This window comes from Ambystoma mexicanum, chromosome 5p, assembly GCF_040938575.1.
Source record: "Ambystoma mexicanum isolate Mex_15411 chromosome 5p, UKY_AmexF1_1, whole genome shotgun sequence".
In the NCBI taxonomy this organism is placed as follows: Eukaryota; Metazoa; Chordata; class Amphibia; order Caudata; family Ambystomatidae; genus Ambystoma; species Ambystoma mexicanum.
In genome coordinates, this window is record NC_090930.1 from 1066220332 (window position 1) to 1066241482 (window position 21151).

A 21151-nucleotide genomic window follows, 5' to 3' on the forward strand; every position below is an offset into this window, starting at 1 on the left:
CACGCAAGCTTAAGGAAGGAAGGTCATCACGGTCGACGCTATCTGACTTCATGCCATGACGGAGGAAAGATTTGTCTTGACATGCATACTTTTCAAGGCCATTACAACCCAAGGAGTTTTTTTGAAGATGTGTTAAGAGAAAAATGTAAACAACCAACATCTGACAACATTCTCCGTGCAGTACTAAGCCATCTAGTGGCACTCCACTCATCCAAAGGCAATACATCCATCAAATTCTCCCGATTCAAAACAGGTTTTTCATTAAGCCATTTTGAAACGCGAAAGTAGCTGGCGTCAGGGGTCTGATATGGGAGTTACTGGGTCGCTATAATAATCCTAACCGTAGATGCCCAAGCCGCTAATAATGATCTCAAACGTTGGTTCCCAGTTGCGTCAAGAACAGGATGACAGCGCCTAGACACCGCCGGCATACCTAGTCATCCATCCCATGACATGTAGCTTCATGTACCTTCAGTGCTGGATAGAATGCACGGCCTCCATGATTCCTTGTAAAGTATAGAACTCCACCACTTGCTTGTGTCATTTTGGCAGCCATTTTCTCTATGTGATGTGACCAATTATCCTTAACCCTAAATAGTCAAAATCATTAACTATTTCCAGAGATTGCTCAGCAAAATGGAATGAGTTATTCCTCCTTTTTCTGTAATGATAAATCACAATTTTGAATTTTACAACAATAACAGACATCTGTCGAGCAGGGGACACAAACGCAAGTTGCAAGCTGCTAACTATCCAGTTATAAAAAGTCACTTGCAACCTCAATACTACATATAAACACACACAGAACACAATTTCTTACTTGCCAAGTGTCAAATATCACCAGCCAATAGCTAGTGGCAAGTGGACATTGTGTGCCATGTGTCAAGAACTCATACAACTACCATAGGCTCTAAGGAGGGCGTACAGTGCATCTGCGGTACACTCTATAAGTACTGCGTCATTGCCTTAAGATAAACAGCGGTTTGTTGAACACCCAATGTACAAGTAAGCAAGCTTTCCTTCAAACCAATTAAAACGGAGGGAAGCAACCGCAAATCCTTGTTTAACACCCTTGGTTATTGGGAAAGCATTAGTGTGTTACCCGTCTCTCCATGCGTAACAATATCCTCAGTATTCGTATTTAGCTCCACTCACAGACTCAAGACATCTTCATGAATTCAATTCCTATTTTCAGCAAGATACGTACATTTTTCTGTTTAACAATTCCCCCTTTCTTCTGTTGTAACTACATCTATTATAATGTTTGTGGTAACGGGTGGTCTAATGGAAAAAAGAACATGGCCACTTTCACCTGTGAAGTCCAAACTTTGTCCAGGGACGTGTTCATTACAGTTGAAAGTGGCCACTCTTTTTTCTTTTAGACCACCTGTTACCACAAAACATTATAGATATTAATAGTCCTATGGACTCCATGGAATGGGGACTTATCTACGGTTGCCAGCACCTGTAATATGATGGTAAATCTGGTAAATCTGGCATATCGGGCGCCGGTAACGGTAGGTCCGTTTGCCGGTATCCCGCTGGAGTTACTTGCGGGATACTGACAAACTTCTAATGAGGGCCAAAGTAGAGTTTGGGTTATTGCTTTACAAATTAAAAATGAGGCAATTATCAGTGTGAGCAGATGCAATACACAATATCTGAACAGTATCTGTTGATTGAGGCAATGGTTCCACATTAACATCCAAGGAGGTAGTCACAAAAGTGATCAGACCTCCCATTAAATGACCTGTAGTGGCAGGGAATGGTAAATATGCCACTGTAATGCAGTACGAGAGAATTGCATTCAGAGGCGCCACCACGGGGTGGCCAAGCGGGTCCACGGCTACCCTTAAGAAAACGCTGCCCCCCCCACTGACCCGCCTGCCAGTTATGAGCTTGTTTTGGTGTGCCACCCCAAGATTTCCAGTAACCTTATCAAGACACCCCTATGAAAAATGTCTGGGGGCGCCACTGATTACATTAGAGGCAAGGTTGCAAAATGACACATAACTCGCTCACTTAGTCAATTAATCATTCACATTCAGGACCACAATGTAGTAGGGCACCATAATAAGGCCTGTATGCAGAGGCTGTCTGGCACCTTATGCACAGGTTCTGAGGCCTTCCTGCACATCCTAGGTGTGCTCAAGCTATGCTCATGGTAACAGAAGAGCGCACACTCTTCTATTTATTCCCAGCCACCGAACGTCCACGAACGTCCAGGTTCGATTGAAAGAAAAGCTGGGAGGAACTAGGGACATTCCTAAATGAGGAAAGATGTGATATGTGGCTCATCTGGGAGCAAAGCTCCTGACCTGGCGGCCTAGAAGTTCTAAAGGCCTGCTAGGAGCTACGTTACGATGGTAATGGTGGTGTGGGAGGTTAGATCCCTCTTGGCCTGTGGCTGGCGTCTCCTGGAAGTTTATCTGCATAACCCAGCCTTATCTACCCTTTTTAACCTGGGCTGTAGTTACCTTGGGCCTCATTACAAGTTTGACTGTGCAGGAAAAAAGTGGCGGTAATTCCGTTACTGCCACTTTTTCTGCACCAGAAAATTAGAATTTTTGGGTGGATTTAACGGCAGCAGAATTACTGTGTGGTAGGTCCAAGGATTTTCAGAGGAAAAGTGGTGGAATCCTCCACTTTAGCTTTTTGCTGGAGGTAAACCCTCCACTTTGCCTCCACAAATCAGCAGATTTATCATGCAGTAATTCCGCCAGTGCTAAATCTGCCAGAAATCCCCATGGAGTCCTGTGGACGACAAAAATGTGGAATTACCATCACTTGAAATCCTGTGGTAACTCCACAGGACCAGCCCTTTGTCTTGTTAGCAGGTGGCAAATCTCAGGTTCAGAAGGATTGTAGAATATGTTTTTACCAGTCTACATTGAGTGACGTGGCCCCTTTCCTGATCTGAGGGCCTCTAATGTGAGTTATTTCATTATTTGGCTGTGTGTAGAGTGGTGCACGTCACAGCCCTTGCTGGCCTTGCACAACGTGACATGACATTGCAAATATGACATAAAAAAATGTAATATAATACAATGTGTCATAATGTGCTTGTGTAAGAAAACCGTTGATGAGTCCAAAAAGTGAGGACAGGTTTTTACTACATATTCACATATAAAAGGGAAGAAAAATGAGGGAAACACCCTTAAAAACGGTTTATGGTCATTTCCTCTAAAACCTTTGCATCTAATGCCATTCCATCGAAATTGTTCCCTCTAAAAAAAAAGTCCATCTAATGCATTTTGTTTTGTTGGGGGTGGGGGAGGGTCACCTTAAAACCCAATTTTTTTACCCCTTAAAATACACCTGAACAAAAATTAACCCTTTACCCACCCAAAACATGCATTAGATGAACATTTTTTTAGATGGAAACATTTCGATGGAATGGTATTAAATGGAATGGTTTTAGAAGAATTGACTAGATATCTCAAAATCATAAAAGGCCTTCAGTAACAAAATCAAAATGTGGAAGGAAAAAGTAAAATAAAACACAAAGATGGAAAGTCCAACAAGAGTGTGTGGGTATGTGTGTGTGTATGTGAGAATGGGGTGCCTCCTCCATCACGGCAGACAGAGGTGTACATAAAAAAAAATAGGGGTTACAAAACTAGGGCTCCTACTCTTTTCAAGTATGACTGCAAGCCAGCGGGATTGCATTAAAATCTGTCAAAACACACACGCATGTCCTCCCAAGCAGACTCCACGACTTGGCTACTGTGCAGGTAGTTGGATGGATGCAGAATCGTGTAGTACATAGGCAGGTCAAACCCTTTCAAAATCCGGCCGGGAGTACATTATATCTTGTGGAAGCCCAGGGTCATTTGCCCCAACACTGACCCACAAAACAGCCATGTTTTCGAGAAGCAACCCTGCGGCAGGGGATAACGTTTTCATTTCAAGGTGCTCTTTCCTATCCTTAAATGGTACAATTGAAAAGTCAATTTGCATTGAGGATGCAATGATATTGAAGTGTAGAACTGTGCTGAGGCGGGACAGTTCTACATGCTGAGGGGAGGGGTAGCAAGGATTTCACAGAAGCAGGGAAAGGGAGGCCAAACTGAGATGTTGCTTACATGTGCGTCCCTTAAAGGCAAGCCAGAGGCGTAGGCAGGGTAGGGCCTGAGGGGCAAGGCCCACCCAAAATCTGTAAATGCTCACTCAGCAGCGCTGTGTGGGCATTTACAGATATTTTTGTCAGTGCGGTGGGCCCAACTACATTAGATTCGGGCCCCATTTGCTAGACAATCCTGGCTTAGCCTCTGAGGAGGCTAGCAGACAGTCTCAACACTACACACCTTCGGGCGGCCCTACTCTTGGATTCTTTGGGCTCAATCAGCATACACAAAACCGAATCAGAAGGAATACCCAATATAATGTAGTGCACAATACCTCAAATCTTAAGAGACGGTCCCTAGTTTTGATTCCCAGAGACAAAAAACAGCACACCATCACAATTCAGTCCATCACCTCATCAATGTAGTTCAATGCATTGAGCACAGATACAATCGATTCATTTATCAAAATGCAAACACATTATTAGTAAGTTCCAATACAAGATACATATAAATCAAACAACAAACACTAAAAACACATGATACAAAAATCTGAACAGTACCAGGTTGAGGTGGGAGACCATACAGAAGAGCGTGCGTTTCAAGACTTCGTTATCCTAGTCACCAACTCACGCGGACCTACCTCTCTTATTATTATTTAATGCTTATAGCCCGCCACGCGCCCATAGGCTTCGGGGCGCATATAAAACATTCACACTTAAGACCAAACGAACAAAAAACCAAAGAAAGGCCAAACGGGGTAAAAGCACTTAAGGGGACTAAAAAGGGGTGGGGAGGGGGGATAAAAGAATAGGAAAAGTTGATGTCAGAGGTGTTCTGTGCTCTACTTTATGTTAAGAAGTGTTTTAAATATATTTATTTATTTTACAACCGAACCGTCACAACCAAGGAATCACCCACTTGTGCCTTGAAACAGCTGGCATGCCCAAGCATCTCCACTGCCTGATGGCAGATGGGCTGCCCAGAACACCATCCATGAAAGACACTTCTTATCAGCTTCAGTACATTTGATTTGGCAAACCTATCTGTGCGCCGCCTACATCCCAAGCATTAAGTATCGGCATAGACAAGGGGTGGTCTGAGCATTGAACAAAACATGTTTCATATTTTCTCCTCAGACTCCTTGTTATCAGTGCTTTCAAGTTAAGGAGGTATATAGACATTGGGAGTCCCCCTACCTGTCTGCTCCAGTTTCAACAGGGGGGTCCTCTCTGAGTTACTGGTTCTTTGCATCTGGTCTTGTGTTTGCTTCCATGCTGGCTCTGTCCTTCTGTCCTGCCGCTGAAATACAAAGAAGATGTGTTGAGCAGAGGATCAGTTGGACTGCCTATCCCGTCAACCTCTGCTGGTACAGACACACATCCCCCCATGACTTTGCAATGTAATTGTAAGGGGTTATTTATAACATGCTTAATACCCAGAGGTTTCTAAGCGCAGACCCGAGGATCAAACCTGTGGTGCTCCGCGTCATCTTACTTCTGCGTCATCTTGCTTCCAAGATGAGCGTGTTGCCCCTGTGCAGTCATGCCGAGGCATAGAGCGCTGCCTACCACATGGCAGACAGGGAGGGTCAGAAAGAGCGCCGGTGCGCCTCCAGACACTGACTGCCAAGGGATCTTGTCCCTCTTAGGTTCAGCCTCAAGCATCGTCTGTTATCCATCAAGTCTGTCTTCCCTTTGGATCTGGGACACATGAGAGGTTGTTGGACCCCCGCCATCTGTTAAATTACTACAGAGGTTAACGCATCGAGGCTCCACCCTCTCTCCCACCTCTGTGCAGGAATTCTGGGACATTTTCCTTCTCAGGCAACTCTTACTTTAAGATGCCTCAGAGGGTGCCATGGGCCGGGTGTGAAATGAACACAGCCACATGTCATTTACTTGGAAAACCACGTGTTGCAGTCACAGATTTATTCCAGTAACAAATATTTATGCACCGGGGTAAATATTCTACTTGCGAGTTAATACTAGTCAGCTATAAAAAAGTAACTCGCCACCTCAATTCTATACGTACACACAGCACACCGATATGTCTCTCGCCAAAAGTCAAATATCACTAGCCAGTGGCTAGCGCAAATGTTGCACCCTGCATGAATTGCATACAAACATCATCAGGCCACCGAGGGACAAGCCCAACAGAGAACCATGCAATCTCCTGCAGGATGGATCACAAGCTGGCAAAAGTATGCCAAAATCCCTCTTGGTGACTCACCCACACATTAGGGGTCTCGGCGAGACAGCTAAACCCGGCCAGAATTCCTGCACCCTTGCGCTTCCCAAGGCCCATGCTTCATAAGGAACTGGGGCAGAGGCTCTGGAGAAACGCAGAAGACATAAGGCAGGACAAGAAAACGAGACGCTCTCCTTGGTATTGCGGGGCTTATGAAGCATCACAGTCCCAATGCATTGGAGGATCACCACACGATTTCCCCAATTATTTTGCCAGGCGCCATGCGTCGCTGATGACGTAACACCTGCTTTCGAGAGATTGGTTATTATTTGTCTGCCAGGGCTCCGCTTCCTACAAAGAGCACGGCCCGAGGGGTCGCACTTTACCTGTATTGTAAGATGCCCCTTTGTAAGCGATCAACTCTACCCCACATCCAGTCTTTATGCTGAATCCCCCTCCCCTTACTCACTCTTAGCTCTTCCATCTGGGCTGTAAATGATGATAAAGGCAATTTGAAGATGTTTGTAATTTGTTTTATCTTGTTTGTTTAATGGAGAAATCCGAATTAAAGATTTGATGTGGGGTGCTTGGGATTCCGCACCTTATGCAGATCCTCAGGACCTGCTGTATCAGGCAATAATGGCAACATTATATATGGTGACATGGATGGAGACAGGTTGCGGGGATGTCCCCTACACATCTTGTAAAAAAAAAAAATAATAAATCAGGGATTGGGGGGGTTCTGCCCCGCATGTTCAATGTAATACTGTCTCAGCAAAAAACAGCAAATTTTTTGTCAGGAGACATTTTTGCAGGGACATTATTACATGGAACCGACCCTGCGCACTCAAGCTCTGGGCAACATAAGGCAGTTTGTGAGGAGGCACCGCTCTTCCTCTAGATATCGGTGTTGCCCGTCAACATGATTGGCAATAGTTCATCATTTGGGTTCACGATTGCCCTTAGCATGTACACCTTTGCTTTACTTAATGTGCAGTACTATGAGTTTGGGTAGATTTTGTTGCCCACTTCTTAACCAATGAGCCCTGTCATTAAGCTATAGTTAGAGTAACCCATAGCTTTCTCTAGAAGTAGCCCTTTCATCTTTCACAAAAACTGCCAAGCCTGGGCTGCTTGGTGTATTTCCAAAAGAAATGGTTCAGAACCGGGTGAATTAAAGAGAAACTCTCAAACCCATTCGGACACCTCCTGCCCCTAAAGCCCACACCTCCAAACCCCCCCGCACCCCCCCTCCGCCCCACCCCCAATCCAGTGACCTCTTTTGGACATATCCTTTCTGCTTTTCTGCTCAAGCAAGTCCCTAAAACTGCTGGAGCAGAGTCTCCATTTGATGACGTGAGCCACTATGGAGCAGGTATATTTAAACTGTGGGGACTTGGGGGGGGGGGGGGGGAGAGCGGTGGGGTTTCATTCAGTGAGGTAAAACGATGATTGCTTTTAATAGAAAATATATGCAGATATTGCATATCTGTGGGGGCCAGGGAACAATATATTTCCTAAAGGGGGGGGGTGGAAGACTAAGCATAAAAAAGGTTTGAATACCACTGCTCTAGAGGGAGGCCCAGGCTCAGACTGGCCTATCTATGGTGCAATGCCCAAATCAAAAACACAAAATACTGGTGTTGGCCAGTTTTATGGGTCAGTGGGTCACTTTTTTGTCGCATGTGGGCCAGTTTGAGGAGTTACTTCACTATGCGGCTAGTAGTTTTGACCAGTGTTGCTGAATGAATGTTCTTTAAAATGCAACATTTGCATCCGATTTTATGAAAAAAAGTCCCCCATGGGTGCTATTCAAACAGCCTGTCGCAAAAGGAACAAATTGCCATTTGCAACGGTGGGCCACGTTTTCCTTGGTGCCTGAGACAATTTAATGCCCCAATCCGACCCTGGGGACGCCTCCAGTCTGACTGCTGTCATGCTTGGTGGAGAGCGCCCCGTTATTGCATCACCGCCCTGTAGCGCGGCCCCTCGCTGCCACCACTGCTCCTCAGCGGACTTCTGCATGCGCGCCACCTCACTTATGCAGAACGGCGGGCTCCCTTGCTGCAAGCGGACCGTCTTTCAGAGAGAACATTCATGACACACGCACATCGCTTCAAGAAATTTGCAATGCACATTCCAAGCACCACAAACCAGCTCGGAGGACATGAGGATTTGCAATGTAAATATAGCGCACAATTGAGAGACATGAAGCATTGTTCCCTCACAGACGTGCACGGCCACGAGGCTGTGGTACAGTTCAGCGCACATGGGCATTGACTGCCATGACAGGGTCATTTGGGGTGGGCAGGGGAGGGCAAGGGTGTTCCCCCTCCCAACTTTTGTGGCACACCATTGTGCCCCACTCATTTGACAGGGTCCCCTTTCATTTAGATGACCTCATCCAGCCCAAACCCCCACCATTTTCAGCAAAGTTACTCCACAGGTGCCGTCCACTTAAAAGAAAGAGGATTTTCAGACTACAGAGGGCACATTACATAAAATATTACGGTGAAAAACACATTTTTTTGGCCGGGTCAGGCAATTTAGCCCTAGTGCAAGGAAGTTTTACAAACCCATTAGCGCAGAGTGGCCAGCAGTGACAACAATTAGTTGGAATCGGCCGATTAGTTCATCTATCCGTGTAACCAGGGACAGCGTCAGGGCATTTCAATTGATAGGGGCCTTGAGCCCTCAAAGGGGCCCCCAGCAACTGCCACCATGTTGCCAGGCAGCAGTCTAACAACACAGCAGTATATCCCTTTCTATACTATTTCCGTTTTGTGGCTTAAAATGCGTACTTTGCGGCGCTGCGTTTGCTGGAGCCCGTCCGCCGTCACTTCCCTCGGGGTAAACAGAAGTGTTATTATCACCTTGTTGCTTTTTAACACTGGTCCCACCACAACAGCCACCTGCTGTCAAAGAAGGATATATAGCTTTTCAGAGGGCATTTAATGCTTCAGCTCCCTGCTGGCTGGCCATCTCATGATAATTGTCAGCTAATAACCCCAGCTATATTTCTTTGTCTAAATTATAATGTATGCACTGCACGAGTGCCTTAGACTGTTTTCTGATCTAAACAAGGGGTGACCCCAAACATCATACTAAAATGGGTTCCCACACATCTTTAGGCAGATCTAAGCGCAACGCTACCCGGCACCAGAGCAATTCACGTAACGTGCTAGTGACAGGACTGCTGCACAGTGGTGGCCCTAGAGAGAGAGAGTGCTGGGGTCAGTCCTCCACCACAGGGTCTCCCTTTCAGACCCCGATGCATCTGCCACCTGCAAAGCATTGACATGTTACTGACCGGCATAGGCGCCAAGTGCATGGGGTCAGAGAGGGCATTTACCCCCGTTTTCCTTGAACCACGGGGCAGGTTTGTCTTTTTGCCCCCATGGAGATTCTGCAAGTATTTACATGGGGCGAACTAAAATTAACAAATCCGATTGATCCCGTGCTCTTGCACATTAGTTGGCACTCCAGGGCTTCCAGCTCCTCTCGTGTTGGACTCAGGCTTTGTGAAGTGTTAGCCTGCATCACGCAAAATCAGCAAGTGCCGCCACATCCATGGACCACCTGAGCCTTGATAAGATGGGGGTGGAGGTGTGAAAGGTGAAAGCTGTTTGGTGGGCAGGAAGCAGTAGGGGGGGTTTAGGCGACCCTAAAGCAGAATGCTTCAAAGACAGCTGGACAGGTACGGCGACTGTGGGCGAGATGCTGTATGTATGTGTACACCTTCCTGTACAGCTATGAGCTAGATTAGCAAACGTGTTTTTTGCATAAGTTGTGAAATGTGCTAGCACGTCTAGTCACTTCCGCCAAAGAAAAGGAGCAGCTCAACTCACCAAGGGCCGCTGAACCTGTACATATTGGATGTACACGTTCAGATGGCCTTTTTCAACCCCTTGTGCATTTCCGCAAATCAGGGGGCATTTGTGCGCATTTAAAAGCGCATCCTGTGTTCACAAACAGGACGCACTTTTAATTTGCAACCGCTGTAGAGGAAGGGGAGAAAGGATAGCTCAGGGGCAACGCATGTGTCTTGGAAGCAAGACAACACAGCACAACACAGGTTCGAATCCTGATACTGCGCTTAGGAACCACTCGCTGGTATTAAGCACCTTATAAAAGAACAATTATAAATTATAAATGCGTACATCATGAGGGGCCATTTCTGATCTTGTCTTGTATTTTTCTTGAAGTGTGACAGCTGCGGTTTAATACCCATCCCTCAAATAGGGATGGAAATGCTATTTTTTACGTTTGCATTTCACAGTGTTGCTCCCGTCACTGTGAAATGCACTCCCAGCATCCACGCGGGTGATCTGAGCCTTTCATCTATTGATATGATATGATAGTTTATTTATATAGCACCAATACACAATGTGTTTCAAAGCGCTTCAAGGCAAGTGAGGGAACAAGGGGAAAATACAATGACATTTTTACAGGCCATGAACAGTAAGGATGTGAAATTAACTATCGTACTCGGCCCGACAACATTTTAGATAGTGCAAGAGCTAAGACATAGGAAGGGAGGGGGAGAGATCAATAGAGTGTAGAATTATGAGGGTCTTGTATTATTATGGGATACTAAACATACAAAAGAATCCCATATTTTTACATCTATATCTAATTTTTGATAATCAATTCAGTTGGAGACATATTGGTAAATAACAATGCAAACAGTAAGAATTCAATATGTAGAAACACTACCGCTCGCCAACAATACAGGCGCATTCGACCGACAACAGAATATTACAGGAATGCATAATGACGTCACGCAAAACGTGCGTGTGACATCATCACAATATATTTTTTAATTCAAAATGGCGACTGTGAGTTACTCGCTTGCGGCACGCCACAGAGGTGATTCCATACAGGACAACATTGGTTCTACTAGCTACAAAGAAGAGTGATCTCCTAACCGGTAAAAAGCAAAGTGCTAATATATAAAGGCCATATATTTTTGTAAACTATATCTGAAAGCTCCAGAAATATAATTGCAGAATCAAATATTTAGTTTTTGTTTTTTTTGTTATATTTATTCTACAGGTAATTAATCCCCAATCAAAGCTGCCAAAGCAAATGGAGTTAGAAAACTGCCCCCGTAGGAGATTTCAGGAAACAAGCCAGGGGTGAGAGTCAAAAATATATATTATTTTAATGTTCGTCAAGAGGGCATGGATTTAATTAATAACCAGCTAACGTGTGACCCAACTACTGTACCTTAACAGGGCATCTTCATACAATTATTTGTGGTGCCACATGGTGAAGAATTGTGTAATTATACCTCAGCAAGTCTTTTTGTTCTTTTCTTTTATGTATTACAAATATAGCCAAAATCCATATATCAAATATTGGATGCACATACCATCAGATAGAACACTTCTTAACTGCATGTAAACACTGGGATGTCAACTACACTCGCACAATTTAAAGAAGGATCTAGTTATATATAGCATGCAAACACTGGGATGTGAGTGGCCAACTACCCTCAATAGCTTTGGTGCTATAAAATGTAAAAAGTCACAAACGTAGATATATCATTTAAAACCCATATATGCTTAAGGAGTTATTAAATACTGTTCATGTGCCTCCTCCCCCTTTTTTTCTTCTTTTTTTCTCCAACTCTCAATTTTTCTAAATTCTTTGTTTCTTTTAACCATTGATGAATTTGGGTACAATGAACTTTGTTTTCATGCAAATGGATATAATTACAGCACATATCTCCAATTGTTCCTCAAAACTCATTCCACATGTTTAATTGGAATGATGGGGATAATGTTAACCCCCTTTTTGTTTGTATGATCATGAATGAATAAGGAATTGGATAATGATTCTGTAAGCGCAACTGTAGCCTTGAGAACGACCTGAGATCGAAAAACGTGTCGGCATAGCAAGCGCATTGAATAAAGAATGACCATATACACATTTTGCAATGCACATGGAGTTTATTGCTTAATTGATATTTCGACTAGTGCCGCAGACCTGAGAGCAATTAGTTCACTTAGAGTAAAGAAGGCGTGGCGACTTAGTAAGTGCGGGGAGATAGAAGTGTTGGGATGCACGCTTCATGTCCCAACGTAGGGAAGTGGTTCAAGATGTGCACATATTAGAACAATAGTGTGGCAAGGTTAGACGTGATGTTGCCATTTAGCATGTGTTCAGTGTAGGTAAATGAATTGGGATAAATGCTAGTGTTACTTTGTGTTTAGTTTGGATACATTTTAGATTTGCATCATGTAGCAACATAATAGAAATCATTGGGGTGCAATGTAATTGTGCAATGTGCAATGTTTGGTGCTTAGGGTGGGAAGCGACGAGCTTTATGCATGCGAGAAAAACAAGTACAAGAGGGGAAAGCCACTGTGAGGGGTGCAGAAGTAATGAACAATGTAAATGTGGGATTCGATAATGGTTCAGATGGGAGACCTATTCTGGGATACATGGGGATATGGGGTCTGTTGCAAGTACATGGAAATATCGCAGATCACCATTCCCCCATAGCTGGGTTTTGCATAGGCCGCTAAGAGTTTGGTTTGCAGAGGTGAACTTTGCATGGCCTGGAGGGTTGAATGACCAGGTGAAGGAAGGAGGAATGAAGCAAATCACATTTGGGCAGCTGGCAATAGCATCAAATGGTTACTTGAGGTGAAGATTAAATTAGGTTCATTGGGTCATGGATTTACGACTAGATGGGTTTGTGGATATGGGGAAGAAATCTTCCTGGGAGCAGAGAGTGTTATTGTTACGACCGGCCAACTGGTGAGTCGAATTGGGATTTGTTAATAAAACACATGGAAGGGGTGCTGGAGGGCAGAGTTTGCCAGTGTTTTATGTGTTTCGTTTGGGCTCTTAGGAAGATAAGCAGGATGTGTGTTGGAGACTGTATGATCTGAGATCGTAGTCACAAATAAGGTATTGTGATGGAATGCAGAAGGAGTAAACATGGGACACCAGCACATCTGGGAAGATAAGATGTTAATTGCTTGATCAAAAACATGGTTGCTTGTTTCTCTCCCTCCTCTTGTTTGAAGTGCTCTTGTAAAAGCCTTGCACATCACATACTGGGTTAAAGGTTTCCTACCCAATGGAATAAGTCATACATTGAATTGTTTTTAGATAATAAGGAGATTATGTTTAGAATATCATGATTGATTAAGGAAAAAAAGCACGTGGGTGAAGGGGATTGTGTTTTGTCAATGTGTTCAATGGGGTTTGAGAATGTAGGGGGAATAGGTTTCCTTGTACAGTGTTAGCCAATGGGATTTGTAGGGATGACTTTGTAACAGAATGTGTGTGATTATGTAAATTGTTCAAATGTGTATAAAAGCTGCATTTTCGTTGAGCACTGGGAGGAACTGTTCGTTTTCAGCTTGACATGGCTGACTAACCCCTTCGGCCGACAGGCGTTGGAGCTGTTTTTACGCATTGGATTTTGGAGTCACAGTCCTACAAAGTTCTCATTCGTATGTGTCAAACAACCATGTTTTTAAGAGTTTTCTGAAAGTTAAGTATGGTGGTCTGTTTTTGATGAGCGGAGGGAGGAGGTTCCACAGAGGCGGGGCGGTGACCATGAAGCAGCAGCTGTCAGTTTGCGTCTTGTTGAATCTGGGAGTGAGTAACGAAAGGGAGGAGGAGGATCGTAAGGTGGGCTTTCTGGAGAGGCAGTGGTTAAGGTAGGCGGGTGCCACATTATGAATGCATCGGTGTGAAATTGTTCTATCTGAGCTTTGATTGGGAGCCAGGGGGCTTTGAGTCTGGCATGCTAGATGTGATAAGTGCCTCTTATGCCCCAGGCAGCTCCGAGGGCATTGTTTTGTTGCAATTGTAGTTTCGATACGTTTTTGGCAGTGGGCCCCATGAGTTGTGCATATCCGTGATCAAGTTTGCTGCCTATGATGGCTCTGGCGAGTGTCAATGCGGGTTCTATTCCCTCGGTTCTTGTGAAGGAAATCCATAATTCTTACGTATTCATGTATTTTATTAAATCATTCTAATGAGAAGATGTCAAAATACTGTAAAAGCTTGATCATCTGGAACCATTGGCAAAACCATGGTGCCAGGTAATCAAAAATGCTGGTTAACCGAAAGTCAGCTGTCCAAGCCAGATAACAAAGCAATAAGACTGGATAACCAAGCTTTTTGATCTATTGGCTCTGTTACCTGGCTCCACGTTTCAGCGTGACGATGTTTTTCGGTGCATGTTATTTTCATCTATTGAAATTAAGGTAACATGGGCTGATTTCAGGGACTCGACAAAGACATTTTTATTTGAATGAGGGGTCAGTTGCTGAGTCGCAAACAATTGTGGCCTGGGTTCACTCCCGGCCGCAGTATCACTAATTTCATATTTATTTTTTACAGATACATATATTTGTACTATTAATTTAAAACACGTGCATGGCCCTCATTTGGCAAGAGGATGATATACAAGCAAGCTGCAATGCCCGCTGCAATTACTTCTAAATTGCCGTCTCGCCAAATGAGGGTGCTGAGTTGGCCGTCACACCACTGTAACTTCACCAAAAGGGGCTCTGAGGCACATTGACGGGCCAAAATCACCCGCGCCAAATGGCTTACGCCTAAACAGGGCTTGCCGCTGTATTGCACTCAACATCTATTCACTGGTTTATATTGACATCTACTGGCGAAGAGCAGTATTATCACTCATCTTTTCATTGGAAGTACGCGTGGGGATGTTAGCACAGTGAAATCAGGTCAACAAGCTAACCCAAAGCCACACCTCGAGGGCAATTTATGGACGCTGCTTGGACAGAGACCCCGCCCACTGGAAGCCTTGCATTTAAGAAATGCTGGTCTTCCTCTGAGAACCTGAGGCTGACTATTTCCTTGTTTACTTTGTGTAGCCTAAAACTGTCCAAAGATAGGCAGAGAAGCTGTAGGAGTGTAATACTGTCAATCATGGGCGTGTAGAGCTGCTGTAAGTAAATTATGACAGGTGAGCGTGAGGTAGGCGGGGCTTCACACAACGATTTACGTTGAGCGAGTACCAAGTATACAAAGCCCCATCTTCAAAGCCCCTCAGAAAATAACATTTTGGAAAAGAGTGGGAAGGGGGCGAGAGGGGGGATGGTCAGGCACTGTATTTTAACATAAAATTTGTAAAGAAATTGACTAGAGAGCCATAGGCTCGCTGTCATAGCTCCTACTCTCTGGGATGCTCCCCCACCACGTCTCCAAGAAGAGACCTCCTATCTGATCTTCCGGAAAAAAACTTAAAAGTGTTCTGTTTAACAAATACACTTAATTTTTGCCTCGCCACTCACTCATACTGAAATATCTGTGCTGTAGCCTACTGCAACCAACTCTAGCGCTGCGATATTTACGGGTTTGGGCGCTATCAACAAATTAAATTAAGAAATAGGTTTCGTGGGCACTTCTAAAGGGAATCTCTCTACATGGAATGGCTCTACATTTAAACATGGTTAATGGTTCAGAGGGAATTACAGTTGCCTTAGATTTGGAGAGGGATGTGGTTTTTTGATCATTGGCCGCTGCTATCAAAGAAAGCTGGCAAGAGATTTGAACATTCCGAGGTACATGTGCTCACTCTTCATTCCATCTACAGCGTTTTCCTTCCTTGATTCCTCTTTTAGGAGTGAGGGTTTTTCTACCACAAACAAGACACTGTTTGCTAATGAGCGAGGCAGCACTCTAAACGATTTTAATTTATTTGCAATTAGGGCTTGGCCCTCCCCTCCCTCCCCTTGGACCTCTGAGATACTGCAATTCCAATTCTATGCCCAAGGACACAGAGAGCAGCAGACTGAGCGAGCGTCGCTGCAGAGTACTACCTGCTGCCTGCAACATTGGCACCCCAAAGGTCGTGGCTGGAGATGCCCTTGTCTTGATACCAGTTTACCCGACATTTTCTTTTTGCCCAATTTTAACTCTACTTGCGATCGCGAAAGATGCTATGATAGTCACAGCTCCTCCCTTAAGGAACACAGTTTGTAGACCGGCAGTGGCTTCTACAAAAATGGGCTTGTGGAGCTGTGGACGGTGGCGGTGTGCATTCTCAGGTGGATGCAGCCAGCCAGAGGGGTAGGGTGACACCTGCTTAAGGTAGCTGGACTGGAGCACACCACAAGCTAAGGGCAATGGCGGGAGGCACACCACAGCCAAGTAGTTACAGGGGTAGATTCCCTCCCCAAAAAAATGTCTGATTCAGTAGAATGCTCTGCAGCACCCTGTCAATCATCTGGGCTAGCGTAATTGACCTAAAAATATTTGACCTAAAACATTTGATCGCATTTTGTTGATCTTTCATTCAGTCAAATTTAATGTAATCTATGTATGGGGGTGGATAAGGGTATAGATTACGTTTAGGGGAAGTGGGGTGGGGAGTTGCCCCCGCATTTTAGACTGAAAAAAGTTCAAATAAATTCGATTAAATGTGATTAGGTCAAATGTTTTAGGTCAAATAGAACCAAACCTCTTCTCCAACTTGTGCACAATACCCCACTCAGAGTGTAGATTTTATGTGTGTTAATCAAGGGGGACCAAGTGAGCCAAGCCAGACACGCGTGTGTCTGGTGACTAGTATAACTGTAATCACTGTACCATAACTATGATGAAGAGTTAAGTGTATTGACAGTCATTTGCAAATAGCGTACTGGAGGAATATGTTATAAAAAAAGAACTACACGAGCTTGCAAGCTCCAGCATGCAAAGTGGAGTTGGCCAACAAGGGAGGCTTGTTCAAGGCATCGTTGCCATTTGCCTTGCATGTACTGGCTGACTTGTCATCTTGGGCGGAATGTTAACTCCGATTCTTAGCTGCTAACTGCAAAGCTGTTGAGCCTTATGTTGTCGTCAACACTCTTTTTTTTTTTTCGTGTAGAGGTAGAAAGCGTCCCAACCATTGGATTCAAGGGGGAAGTCGCAGCTCCAATTGAAACTTATGCCGGGAGGCACTCCATTTGTGAGGAGGCGCTGTACAGGCTGGGGAGACAAATGTAGGAGCTGTTGTGAGCCCTAAATGTGCATGCAGAGGAAAGAAATGGGCAAGCTGAATGAGGGGATGAGAGCGGCAGGTAAAAGGTAGTGTTTGAAAACAATTACAATAAGCATATTAAAAAGTCTACCATTCACTGAGGTGAACAGAAGTATTTTTACTATATCTATGCATGCATACGCTTTACTAGGTCAATGAACTTTATTTAAGTACTTTTTATAAATCCCATATACCCAGTAAATACCTTTTTAACTGAACAATGTATGCAAATTAGGGTTTTGTCACTATTACATTAACTATAGACGTAGTATTTGTAGCCTGTATTTCTGTTTGGTTGATTGTATTAGCACTACAACTCCTAGCAGCATCACAATGGTCAGCAAACAGTGTGAAGAGAGTAGGTATAGAAAGGCACCAACTTGCAATAATAATGTCTTTACTTTCTTTCTAGATGAGTGCAAGTCCTTAGGCTTGCAATGTCTTCTAGGAGAGGATTAGTCTATTGCTGCTAACACAGAACAAGGTCTACTGAAGGCACTTGATACTTTAAAATGTTTGATGGAAAGCGTATGTCTAGTGCAGGCTTTCTGTGGACGTAATGAAGAATGTCATTTAATGGCAATCTTTAAAGTAAGGCAGAGCTTGGCCATAGAGCTCCTTTTGGGCAAGAGTAAGAAGCTTTAAGGTAATACTTGACTTACAATGTACCCAATGCAGTTTCCTGAGGACCGGCGAGAAAGGACCGTGCCTGGGGGTAATGGTAACCATGTGTGCTGATGCATTCTGTAGTGCCTGTGTAGATAGAAAATTAAGAGACGTGGGAAAAGCCTCAATTTAAAGTGAAGAGGTGCCAGAATAATGCATCCCTTCATTCATGATTTGTGCTCTCACTGGCTGCCACGAAAAGGATGCACCTATGGAAGCTGCTCCCGAGAGACAGCACCCCAAAGATAGCATAGAGTTTCACACATGCCAGGAACACTCCTGTGAACTACTGGCACAGGGACTAGGTTCTTATCAACTTTAAATGTGACTACAGGAAATGCTGGAATCCCAGTTAAAAATGGAACTGTCTGCATTCATTAAAAAATGTGCCCCTATTGCAGTGTACATTACCGAAATCTACAAATAAGAAACATCGTGAGAGGGCAGAGGGAGAGCAGCATTGCATTTCAATAACAATTACACAAATCCTTAAGAATCATCGAACCACATATGCAAAAAGGTGAAAAGGCATTGTGGGTCAAACAATGGCATTTGTAAGCTGTCTGATTTTTCAACAACAACTGAAACCTTGCTTTATTCTTTCAAAAATGTACAGTGATGCTTTCAAAATGTATTTAGAAGCCCACTGTGACTGTGCAATCATGTGTACAGACATTTAAGAAATAGGGAATACATTCTTTTTCTTATGTGTGAGAAAGCAATGCTTTTCTAATGTGGGCTTTGGGCAATGCTGGCTAGCTCTTCAGTGAAATCCATGACAAATTAATGTCTTCCGTTTTAGCCCTGCGTACATGGTCAAATGGAAGGGCTTTAAGTGTCCCAGGAGATGTGACATGGCCATCTGGAGAGAGTAAGATTTGTTTGCCTTTAATCATGGAAACACAATGGATTCACAGAACAAAGGACCATCTGCACCAGGATCTCCGAGTTAATGAGGTGCCCCCCACCCTTGTGCGACAATTTCAAATGAACAGTTTCTGATAAACACATCTTAACATTCAACTAAGGCTGAATTCGTGGTTAACTGATCTGATAAGAAACAGGACTGTTCACATGGCATCTTAGCCATTTCTCATAATGCTGAGCTTAAAGAACCCTTTGGCACTTGGAGGGCCAGCTTTAACATCAGTTAAGGCAATAAAACTGATCAGATGTCCGGTATTGGAAAATAGACTATGGGGCCTCTCAGAGCTGTTTAGGTTAAACATTATGACCAATGCGGGGTTACACGATTCTAAGAAATGAAACAAAGGCTGGAAATCTGTTGCAGAAATATAGTGAGTCCTTTAAATCAACATTATGCATGCATTTAAAACATGTTTTGATATAAATCCCCAATAGCGAGGCTTCGAAGCAAATGGAAAAATGTGTCATGACTGCAACTTATTCTGCTATACTATGAAACCCAATTCGAATTGCCTACTTTTTTATTATTAAGATTATGAATATTGATTAACTTCATGAAAAGCTATCCTATATACTCATGCTCTGTGTCTCAACATTTGTGAATGTCGGGGGATCCAGGAAATCCATATTCTATCAATGTGGCATACTGCTATGAAGTTATATGGAATAAAAAGGATTTTGCATTCAAAAGTATTAAGAGCATGCAACCCTCACCTTTTTTTCTTTTTACATGTATCTAATTACGATCAGCATATGAAGACTGCGGGGGTGGAGGGTGTATTCTCTAGGAGTGTTTGACTATTAGATAATCCAATGGAACATTTTGAACCATCAAAAAGTGTGACATAATGATGACAAAGCATGGGAAAAATATCAACCAGGATAAAAAGGCAAACATGCAGATAACAACAGAAGCTCCCTCTGGAATCAAAAGCTGCATAGAAGGGCTAACATCTGATCCAAATGTATGAGAGCTGAGCCGGGATATTACCTGAAGGATAGGGCACTATCCATGAGGAGACTATTACCTGTGGCAGACCTGCTTTCCAAGAGCGAGGGGAGGCTCACTGGGAGTTTCTTGAAAAGTCATGATGGTCCATCCTGGCGCGGCACTGTAACGCTCACCTGAATCCCTCGGAGGCGCAGGTCCGGGCTGGGAGATTTCAGTGTCTTCTAGGGTCACGCGCAGGCCTCTGATAACACCCTGGATGGGCCCTCTCCTCACCGTAATTTTGACCCGGAGGGTGAGGTGTCTGCAAGTAGGAGAACAAAGGGTTAATGTACGTCTGGTTGGCCAATCTGACTTTCCCCTTTCTGGACTCCCCACGTTTCTCGTAGGCTGAATGTGCTCACCTTAGATAGGTGAAAGCGGAGCTCTCCATCCTGCGTCTGTGCAGGGGCGCTAATGCCAGTTGCTTCACTGGTTCATAACCCAGCCTCTTGATTGCAGAGGATGAAGTCGGGGAGCAAGACCGTCGTTAACCGCACGAACGGTAAATGCTTGAATATGGAGTCTTATTTATATGTCCCCTTAAATGTCTCTTGCCTTTGCTGGTCCGGTATGCAGATACGGTAAGCGAGAAGAATGCCGGAGCTCGTGGAGGCACGTAAGTAAAAGAATGTTATTCGAAGTTAAATGCACTTCTTGATGTCTCTTTTCCCTTTTTCAGGTAGCCGTAGCAGCCGGCGTTGGAGATGGACGCCGAGGTACGTGCCGGAGTAGAAGACACGTGAGTAGTGATGGCGTACTGTGCCCCTAATGATGTCCTTGTTTTTGCAGGTGCGGTTGAACAGCGCTTGGCGGAGATCGAGGCGTAAGTAGCACAGGTAAGCAAATATCACGGAGGTTCACTAACCAATGTCCTTTGTTTCGGCAGGGTTGTCGGAGTATGAAGAGTGCGGCACGCGGCCTCGGGATGCACCGATGGACGAGGTAAGTGCAGCGCTGGTTTTGCCTTGTCCTAACCTGGTGTCCTTGTTCTCTTTCAGACGCTGCTGAAGACTGAAGACTGGTTTTCCGGGAGGTAAGATAAAGAATTCTTGTTCACAGATGCTGAAGCTGAAGATTCTCTGGAGCTGACACGGTGAGCGTCCTGCTGCTAGTGCAGAATAACGCGAAGCACGTTGCACTGATCGGGTGTGGTTTAAATAAGCCACTGGAGTGCTTAGGTTTCTCCTTCCACAGCCTTGCCCAGGCAAGAAAGAAGTTCCAGCTCTCAGAACAGTTCCAGTATCCAGTCCCAGGGAGTGGTGCTGGCCACACCCAGAAGGTAAAGTAGTT

At 44.3% G+C, this 21151-nt stretch overlaps 1 protein-coding gene across 2 annotated transcripts in view; it reads right to left on the bottom strand.

The window, feature by feature from the left end:
• Positions 1 to 21151, bottom strand: part of ATXN1 (ataxin 1) — a 1517977-nt gene that overhangs the window by 316420 nt on the left and 1180406 nt on the right. For both annotated transcript variants that reach the window (XM_069613567.1, XM_069613566.1), the window contains exon 6: positions 5264 to 5366. The gene's annotated coding sequence lies outside the window, so the exon portion shown is untranslated. The remainder of the gene's footprint in view (positions 1 to 5263; positions 5367 to 21151) is intronic.